Source organism: Lissotriton helveticus, chromosome 8, assembly GCF_964261635.1.
Source record: "Lissotriton helveticus chromosome 8, aLisHel1.1, whole genome shotgun sequence".
In the NCBI taxonomy this organism is placed as follows: domain Eukaryota; kingdom Metazoa; phylum Chordata; class Amphibia; order Caudata; family Salamandridae; genus Lissotriton; species Lissotriton helveticus.
In genome coordinates this window covers 39,914,975-39,924,646 of record NC_136069.1, presented here as the reverse complement: position 1 = coordinate 39,924,646, position 9,672 = coordinate 39,914,975, and the positions used below count along the sequence as shown (strand labels likewise).

Here is a 9,672-nt window from a genome sequence, read left to right as displayed (position 1 = left end):
TGCGTCTGACTGGATCTGGAAGATTTTTCGTGAGCAGTATCTCTGCACGCTCCGCATCCATCGTTGGGTCATCCACCGCCGGAAGTGACATTGCAGTACCTATATAGGAGCCACCGAAGTGCTCTGACGTCAGTTTCTTTTCACGACAATAGGAAACTTGAACAAAGGTTAATCAGGCAACCTCAAGAAGGCAGAAATAGTAAAGAGATAGCCATTAACAATGACCAGAGCAGAGCCCTGCTGGGCAAGAGATGAGACAAAAACCAGAACCTTAAAAAGAGGAGCAGAAAAAGAATCAACAGATTTTTTTAGAACACCATGCCACAAATTTCTTCCAACGGCAGGCATATGTCTGGGCAGCGGGACGAATGGCTGCCAAGATAACATTACAGACTTTGGGAGGAGGTCAAAAGTTGTCAAATGGCACCCTTCAATCTCCACACAAGAAGGTGGAGAGTGGACTGATTCAGGTAGAGAACCCTCTACTGCTGCTGTGACAGAAGATTCTCCCGAAGGGGCAGCCTGAGGATCGATGACCATGCTCATGAGCTCAGAATTCCAGACTCTCCTTGCCCAGTCCAGAGGCACAAGGATGACTTGGGCCCGGTCGTTCTTGATCTTCTTGAGATTGGAAGGAATGGTTTGGGCAGAAATGCATAAAGGATGCCTGAGCTCCACTTGAGAAGAAAAGCGTCTCTGAGCGGGTGCCACCTTGGAAATTGCAGCACACAATAATGTTGACATTGTGCGTTCTCAGCGGTGGGGAACAGATCTAACCAAGGCTCTCCCCACTGCTGAAAGAGACCCTTCACCACCTCTGGATGGAGATGCCATTCGTGATCTGTTGGGCATCTTCAGCTGAGTTTGTCAGCTCTGGCGTTCAGAGAACTGGCTAGATGTTGAAACAGCAGGGAAACGCGCTGTCATTCCAGCCATGTCCAGAGACGCAGGGCCTCTTGGCAGAGGGTCCACAACCCCACCCATCCTGCTTGTTGCAGTACCACATGGCGGTGGTGTTAATGAACACTTGCACCAACCTTCTCCTGATGAAGGGAAGAAAGACTTTCAAAGCCAGCCAGATTGCTTGGAGCTCCAACAGGTTGATGTGGAGTCCTCTGATCTCCACCTCTCCCAGATGGCTACCCCATCACCATCTCCTTCCCAGGAGTGAGGCATCTGTCAACACTGTGAGATCTGGTTGGGGGAAGGGATAAGGGTCTGCCTCTGAACTAATCACAGTTTATGAGTCACCACTGCAGATCGTTCACAGTTCCCTCAGAGATCTGGATCAGGTCAGAGATTCCTCTGATGCTGCACCCAATGGAGCGTTAGGTCCCACTGCAGAACTTGCATATACCATCTGGCATGTGTCACCAGTAGTATGCAGAAGGACATGAGGCCCAGCAACCTGAATATCCAGGACTCGCCATGTGGGAGGACAAGCCCGAAACTGCACTGGGTCCATAACGGCTCAGATGAAAGGGAGTGTCTGACAGGGAACCAGGTGTGACTTAGGCACCTTGATAGTGAACCACAGCGAGTCCAGGAGGTTCACCGTTGTCTGGAGGTGGGAAACAGCCTAGGATGAGCCCGCCTTCAACAGCCAGTTGTCGAGATAGGGGAAGATTGGCACTCCAGATGAGCTGCAACCACCACCATCACCTTGGTGAACACCCAAAGGGCTCTGGTAAAGCCAAAAGGGAGCAAAGTGAACTGAAAATGCTTGTGGCCTACACTCAACTGCAGATAGCACCGATAGGAAGGCTGGATGGGTGTGTGAAACCTGGTGTCCTGCAAGTCCAATGCTACCATCCAGTCTCCAGGGTCTAGGGAAGACAAGACCTGAGCCAACTTGAGCATTTTGAATTTCTCATTCCTGAGAAAGAGATTGAGGCTACGGAGACCGAGGATAGGATGAAGGCCCTTGTCCTTTTTGGGAACCAGAAAGTAGCGGGAATAACAACCACAGCCTACTTCTGGCACCGGAACCCTCTCCATGGCCCCCTTGGCCAAATATATTGTGACCTCCTCGCGGAAAAAGGATAGATGATCCCCCATCAGTCGATTGTGAGATGGTGCCATTGGGGGGAGGGATAGTCTCTGCAAAACTCACCACTTACTGTTATGAACTACCAGCGGGGCAGGCGATGGCGAATCCAGCCACAAACTGGATGGCCATGGTGGTAAAGGAGTAGACTAGGAGGGTTTGGTGGCTGTTGTAGCGGCGGTGGACAGACTAGACTGCTACCACCTGACCCAAGAGGTCTGTGGGTACTGCGCCCTTAGTCACACAGAGGCTGGGGAGCCTGCACAATGCGGTGGCTGGGCTGGAATTGTCATGGCTAGGAGTTTCGAAAGCAGCGAAAGGCAGATTGGGGTGGACGTGAGGCCGCAGAGAGGCCAAAGGGCCTAGCCGTAGTACGAGAATCCCTAAATCGATAGTCACTAAATCTGCCTTTTCTCCGAAGAGTTGGGTGCCATCAAAGGGCATGTCCATGAGGGAAGCCTTGATATTCCCTGAGAAGCCAGGTGTTCTCAGCCAGGCATGGCACCCAAGGGTCACTGTTGCTGAAATCACTCTACCAGCGAATCAGTCATATCAAGTCCACATTGAATCGTTAACTTTGCTGCATCTCTTCTGTCAGCAACAACTTGGGGGAGTAAAGCCTGGGCCACCTCCGCAACTCGTTGCAGCACTTGCACAACTGTATCCCGCAGAAAGAGGGAATACTAGCCCTATAGGCATGTAGTCATCACAAACCGCAACGCCAGGCTGGCGGAAGAAAACATCTTCACAAATGAGTCCAGCCTCTTGGATTTCCTACTAAGGGGAGCGTTAGGAAAAGCACCATAGGAGGTGGAGACTTGGCCCACCAACCTCTCAGGGGTAGGATGTTGGGAGAGGAAGTGGAGATCCCCATGTGCAGGGCAATGGTGGTGGGCAATCGTCCAGTTCACAAGAGCCACTGTGTTTTGACCAGGTACCCAAAAGGACATCTATGAGGGCATCATCGAATGGAAGTAAGGGTTTCAAAGCGGAGATTTCTGGTTTCAGCAGAGACTCTTGATTGCAGCACCTCCGTCAAAAGATTAGTCTTAACTGCCACCATGGGAAACTGAAGGTTCAGGACCTTAGCTGCTATACGCACCACCATCGTGTACGATGCACTCTTCTGCGACGGTAGAAGGCAGACCAGCATATGGAGAAGTATCCAGGCGACTGGCCTCACACAGGTCCTCACAACAGTCCACACCTTGATCATCATAGGGCTGGTATTCTAAAGGGACCATCGACCCCTCACAGTCTCCCCCCCCTCCCCCGGGGCCTAGCCGATGAAAATTAGACTCCAATCTGGGAGGCAAGGCTCCTGGTGTCAGAGTGGGCAACGAGCGACACCTCTCCAGCTCCATGAGGATGCCAATAAAGCCGAACGTGTGGGGAGCACTGGTGCTGGGGAAGGTCAAGATGGCTCGACTGGTGGCAGTCTGAATCCAGGAATGGATCCATGGTGCCCCACCCGAGCTGGCGGCAAGAAATCAGAGGTGGTCCCCTGGACCCCCACGGCACCTGAATGCACGTTATCAGGCCAGACCACCCAAAAAGTAGGTGCATAACCTCATTGAGCTCTCTTAACTGGGAGGCGGGGGTTGGGGGGGCGAACCAGCCTTCAGAAATTCAATAAAACAGGAAGTCGGAACAGAGAACGAGGCCTAGATCGCGAAGGCTCCTTCATCTTCTCAGCAGATCAACTAGAAGCCAAAGAATGCTTTGACTTCTTACTCTTCTTCTTATGCCTCCTACCTGAATTTTTCAATGACTTCGAGCAGGACAAAGAGGACTTCGGGCCGCACGAATGATCCCAGGACCCTCCCCTCGACTAGGATTTCATCCGCTTTAGAGTCATTTGCCGGACCACTTTCAGTTCCAGGGACTGCTCCCTTAAAGGCTTTGGAGCGTTGGGGGTATCAATCGGAGCCCACCTGGGTGCTGTGGCTGCGTTCAAAACTCGAAAGTAAAACGATGTGCAGGTCCGTCGCCATCATCGCACACTGACAGGCACCGCAGGGCTAAAAATTTGACTTACGCAAGGACATCCTCGACACACCAGGAGGTAAACCTCAAAAGAAGTCAACATAACTTTGAAAAAAAGGCCTGTCAAAAAGTGACAAAGGGGTAGCTCTTCTCTGGATCACCTTAGGCTGGCACGGAAAGAGAAGAACTGATGTCAGCACGCGTGGGTGATGTCTATATAGGTACTGCAATGTCATTTTCGGTGCTGACGAAGCAGATGGACGCAAAGCCGACCCGGCGTCACCTACTGGTGCTTAGGGGCACTGCTCATGAAAAATCTTCCGGATCCAGTCTGACGCATGATTGGAATTTCTACGGTAAGGAATCTGCAGCTAGAAATCTCTATCAGGTAGAACATTCATATTGTTTCTTCCCTCTGTGGATATTCTGATGAATTGAAAGATGACTCTTTTGCTTGAAAGCCTTGTCACATTTAGTACATTTATATGGTTTCTCCCCTGTGTGGGTTTTCAGATGAACTGAAAGATGACTCTTTTGCTTGAAAGCCTTGTCACATTTAGTACATTTATATGGTTTTTCCCCTGTGTGGATTTTCAGATGAACTGAAAGATGACCCCTTCGCCTGAAAGTCTTGTCACATTCTGTACATTTATATGGTGACTCCCCCGTGTGGACTCTCTTGTGTATGTACAGATTATCATTCCGCTTGAAAGCCTTATCACATTCAGAACATTTATAAGGTTTCTCTCCAGTGTGAGTTCTCTGATGTACTGTCAGTCTTTTCTTCAGAACGTATGACTTGTCACATTCAGAACATTTAAAGGGTTTCTCTCCAGTGTGATATCTCTGATGTACTAATAGGTCAGTCTTCAGAACGAAAGCCTTGTCACATTCGGAGCATTTATATGGTTTCTCTCCCTTGTGATTTCTCTGGTGTAATGACAGTACATATTTTTGTTTGAATGCCTTGTCACAGTCAGTACACTTATATGGTTTCACACCAGTGTGATCGCTCAGATGCCGCATTAGAAGAAATCTGGTTTTGAAACCCTTATCACACTCAGAACATTTGTATGGAATCTCACCGCTGTGAGACATGTGATGTCTCCTTAACTGTTCTTTTGTAATGAAAGCCTTCTCACATTCCGAACATCCATAAGGTTTTATCCCAGTGTGAACTCGCTGATGTGTTATCAGCGGTGCCTTTGTACTGAAAGCCTTCTCACATTCAGAACATTTATATGGTTTCTCACCAGTGTGAGTTCTCTGGTGACTGATTAGTCCACCTATTCCGTTAAAAGCTTTTTGACATTCAGAACATTCATATGGTTTCTCGCCGGTGTGATTTCTATGATGCATTATTAGCTGGCCCTTTGTGATAAAACACTTGTCACACTCAGAACATTTGTAAGGAGTCTCACCACTGTGTGACATTTGATGTCTCTTTAACTGTCCTTTTGTAGTGAAAGCCCTCTTACATTTAGAACATCCATAAGGTTTTATCCCAGTGTGAACTCGCTGATGTATTATCAGCGCTGACTTTGAACAGAAAGCCTTCTCACATTCAGAACACTTATAAGGTTTCTCGCTAGTATGTGTTCTCAGACGGCTTATCAGACCTGCTTTTTCACTATAAGTCTTATTACATTCAGAACATCTATATGGTTTTTCACCAGTGTGAATTATCTTATGTGATGGTAAATCACTCTTTTGCATGAAAGCCTTATTACATTCATCCTCGGATGCTTGATTCCGTTCTGGGAAGGACATGGCTTTTGTAGTTCGGACTGGACTGTTCCCATGGGGCAACAGGGTCAGAGCTGATTTGCATATCGCCATTGTCTAACCCAGGGTGGTGTGGAGTGCAAAAAAACGATGGATTTGGGCCCAGATCTTTTGACTGGGGGAGTGTGTGACATTGATCCACATTCAGTCCATCACTTGTTGTTTTTGCAATTGACGCCCTAAGTGTGCTGGGGATGCCCAGACGTGGGTCCCAGGCACTCCACACCACTTGGAGTCAAGCTAGCCGGGCTGAAGAGAGGTGTTACCTCGAAACCGGTCCGGTCCTCGGATGCTTGATTCCGTTCTGGGAAGGACATGGCTTTTGTAGTTCGGACTGGACTGTTCCCATGGGGCAACAGGGTCAGAGCTGATTTGCATATCGCCATTGTCTAACCCAGGGTGGTGTGGAGTGCAAAAAAACGATGGATTTGGGCCCAGATCTTTTGACTGGGGGAGTGTGTGACATTGATCCACATTCAGTCCATCACTTGTTGTTTTTGCAATTGCCGCCCTAAGTGCGCTGGGGATGCCCAGACGTGGGTCCCAGGCACTCCACACCACTTGGAGTCAAGCTAGCCGGGCTGAAGAGAGGTGTTACCTCGAAACCGGTCCGGTCCTCGGATGCTTGATTCCGTTCTGGGAAGGACATGGCTTTTGTAGTTCGGACTGGACTGTTCCCATGGGGCAACAGGGTCAGAGCTGATTTGCATATCGCCATTGTCTAACCCAGGGTGGTGTGGAGTGCAAAAAAACGATGGATTTGGGCCCAGATCTTTTGACTGGGGGAGTGTGTGACATTGATCCACATTCAGTCCGTCACTTGTTGTTTTTGCAATTGCCGCCCTAAGTGCGCTGGGGATGCCCAGACGTGGGTCCCAGGCACTCCACACCACTTGGAGTCAAGCTAGCCGGGCTGAAGAGAGGTGTTACCTCGAAACCGGTCCGGTCCTCGGATGCTTGATTCCGTTCTGGGAAGGACATGGCTTTTGTAGTTCGGACTGGACTGTTCCCATGGGGCAACAGGGTCAGAGCTGATTTGCATATCGCCATTGTCTAACCCAGGGTGGTGTGGAGTGCAAAAAAACGATGGATTTGGGCCCAGATCTTTTGACTGGGGGAGTGTGTGACATTGATCCACATTCAGTCCATCACTTGTTGTTTTTGCAATTGCCGCCCTAAGTGCGCTGGGGATGCCCAGACGTGGGTCCCAGGCACTCCACACCATTTGGAGTCAAGCTAGCCGGGCTGAAGAGAGGTGTTACCTCGAAACCGGTCCGGTCCTCGGATGCTTGATTCCGTTCTGGGAAGGACATGGCTTTTGTAGTTCGGACTGGACTGTTCCCATGGGGCAACAGGGTCAGAGCTGATTTGCATATCGCCATTGTCTAACCCAGGGTGGTGTGGAGTGCAAAAAAACGATGGATTTGGGCCCAGATCTTTTGACTGGGGGAGTGTGTGACATTGATCCACATTCAGTCCATCACTTGTTGTTTTTGCAATTGCCGCCCTAAGTGCGCTGGGGATGCCCAGACGTGGGTCCCAGGCACTCCACACCACTTGGAGTCAAGCTAGCCGGGCTGAAGAGAGGTGTTACCTCGAAACCGGTCCGGTCCTCGGATGCTTGATTCCGTTCTGGGAAGGACATGGCTTTTGTAGTTCGGACTGGACTGTTCCCATGGGGCAACAGGGTCAGAGCTGATTTGCATATCGCCATTGTCTAACCCAGGGTGGTGTGGAGTGCAAAAAAACGATGGATTTGGGCCCAGATCTTTTGACTGGGGGAGTGTGTGACATTGATCCACATTCAGTCCATCACTTGTTGTTTTTGCAATTGCCGCCCTAAGTGCGCTGGGGATGCCCAGACGTGGGTCCCAGGCACTCCACACCACTTGGAGTCAAGCTAGCCGGGCTGAAGAGAGGTGTTACCTCGAAACCGGTCTGGTCCTCGGATGCTTGATTCCGTTCTGGGAAGGACATGGCTTTTGTAGTTCGGACTGGACTGTTCCCATGGGGCAACAGGGTCAGAGCTGATTTGCATATCGCCATTGTCTAACCCAGGGTGGTGTGGAGTGCAAAAAAACGATGGATTTGGGCCCAGATCTTTTGACTGGGGGAGTGTGTGACATTGATCCACATTCAGTCCATCACTTGTTGTTTTTGCAATTGCCGCCCTAAGTGCGCTGGGGATGCCCAGACGTGGGTCCCAGGCACTCCACACCACTTGGAGTCAAGCTAGCCGGGCTGAAGAGAGGTGTTACCTCGAAACCGGTCCGGTCCTCGGATGCTTGATTCCGTTCTGGGAAGGACATGGCTTTTGTAGTTCGGACTGGACTGTTCCCATGGGGCAACAGGGTCAGAGCTGATTTGCATATCGCCATTGTCTAACCCAGGGTGGTGTGGAGTGCAAAAAAACGATGGATTTGGGCCCAGATCTTTTGACTGGGGGAGTGTGTGACATTGATCCACATTCAGTCCATCACTTGTTGTTTTTGCAATTGCCGCCCTAAGTGCGCTGGGGATGCCCAGACGTGGGTCCCAGGCACTCCACACCACTTGGAGTCAAGCTAGCCGGGCTGAAGAGAGGTGTTACCTCGAAACCGGTCCGGTCCTCGGATGCTTGATTCCGTTCTGGGAAGGACATGGCTTTTGTAGTTCGGACTGGACTGTTCCCATGGGGCAACAGGGTCAGAGCTGATTTGCATATCGCCATTGTCTAACCCAGGGTGGTGTGGAGTGCAAAAAAACGATGGATTTGGGCCCAGATCTTTTGACTGGGGGAGTGTGTGACATTGATCCACATTCAGTCCATCACTTGTTGTTTTTGTTATTACATTCATAGCATCTATATGGTTTTTTCCCAGAGTGAATTCTCTCATGTGATTATAAATTATTCATATTCTTTAAAGTCTGGTCACATTGAGAACATTTATATGGTTTCTCCGTAGTGCGATTTCTGTGATGTAGTATTAGTTCATCCTTTTCATTGAAAGCCTTGTGGCACTCAAAACCTTCACCTGTATGACGCTGTTGATCTATCATCTTCTGTGCCTTTGTAATGAACGTCTGGACACACTTAGTGCATTTACACGGTCTTAGTTCAGTGTAGACAGACTTTCGTCCAATGAGAGAGCCATTTGTGATAGAGCCTTTACATTTGGGACATTGAAATGTTTTTATTTTTCAATATAGTTTTGTTTGCCTGCTATCAAATTGCTTTTTCTAATAAAAGTCTTGGTAAACACTGTAGATGTATTATGTCTTAATATACTGAGATCTCCTTGATGTTTTTCCAGATGGATATTTATATAAAAATCTCTGTCGCATTTAGATTATTTGTATGCCTCCTCCATAATGCACACATTATGTTTAAATAATTATTCATTGAAATCAAATCCTAGAGAAACTGTGTGAATGCATGTAGCTTCTCCCGTGTCTGTCCAAGTTAGTACTTTCAAGTTAGCTACATTTTACTTACACATATAGATGAAAAAGAACCTATATACACTCTAAAATCTTACCAGTAGCGTTACAACTGCAAAGTTGCTCACCTAAATGAAGTGCCTTTGCATTGATAAACCAAGTAAATCATTTCTATGGCTCGTCCCACTGCGTACAGGTGTTCGGCTAAGTTAACAGCGTGGCGGCATAATTTCTCCATTGGCTCTCCTATTTCCTTTCTCGTCGGTATGAAGTCAATATTACAGCATTAGGTGCCATTTTAAAGCACATCTAGTGCACAAATATGATCTTTTTCCTGTATGGCACATGTGATTTGTTAGAAGATAGCCGTTTTTCATATTATGCACTCTTCTCATATTCAGTATTTATTTACATGGCAAAGCTCTGTGCTAGCC

The 9,672-nt window shown here is 48.6% G+C and overlaps 1 pseudogene; it reads right to left on the bottom strand.

Moving 5' to 3' along the window:
* Positions 1-4,376: 4,376 nt before the first annotated feature.
* Positions 4,377-9,282, bottom strand: LOC144773697 (uncharacterized; annotated as a pseudogene).
* Between the last annotated feature and the right edge of the window lie 390 nt (positions 9,283-9,672).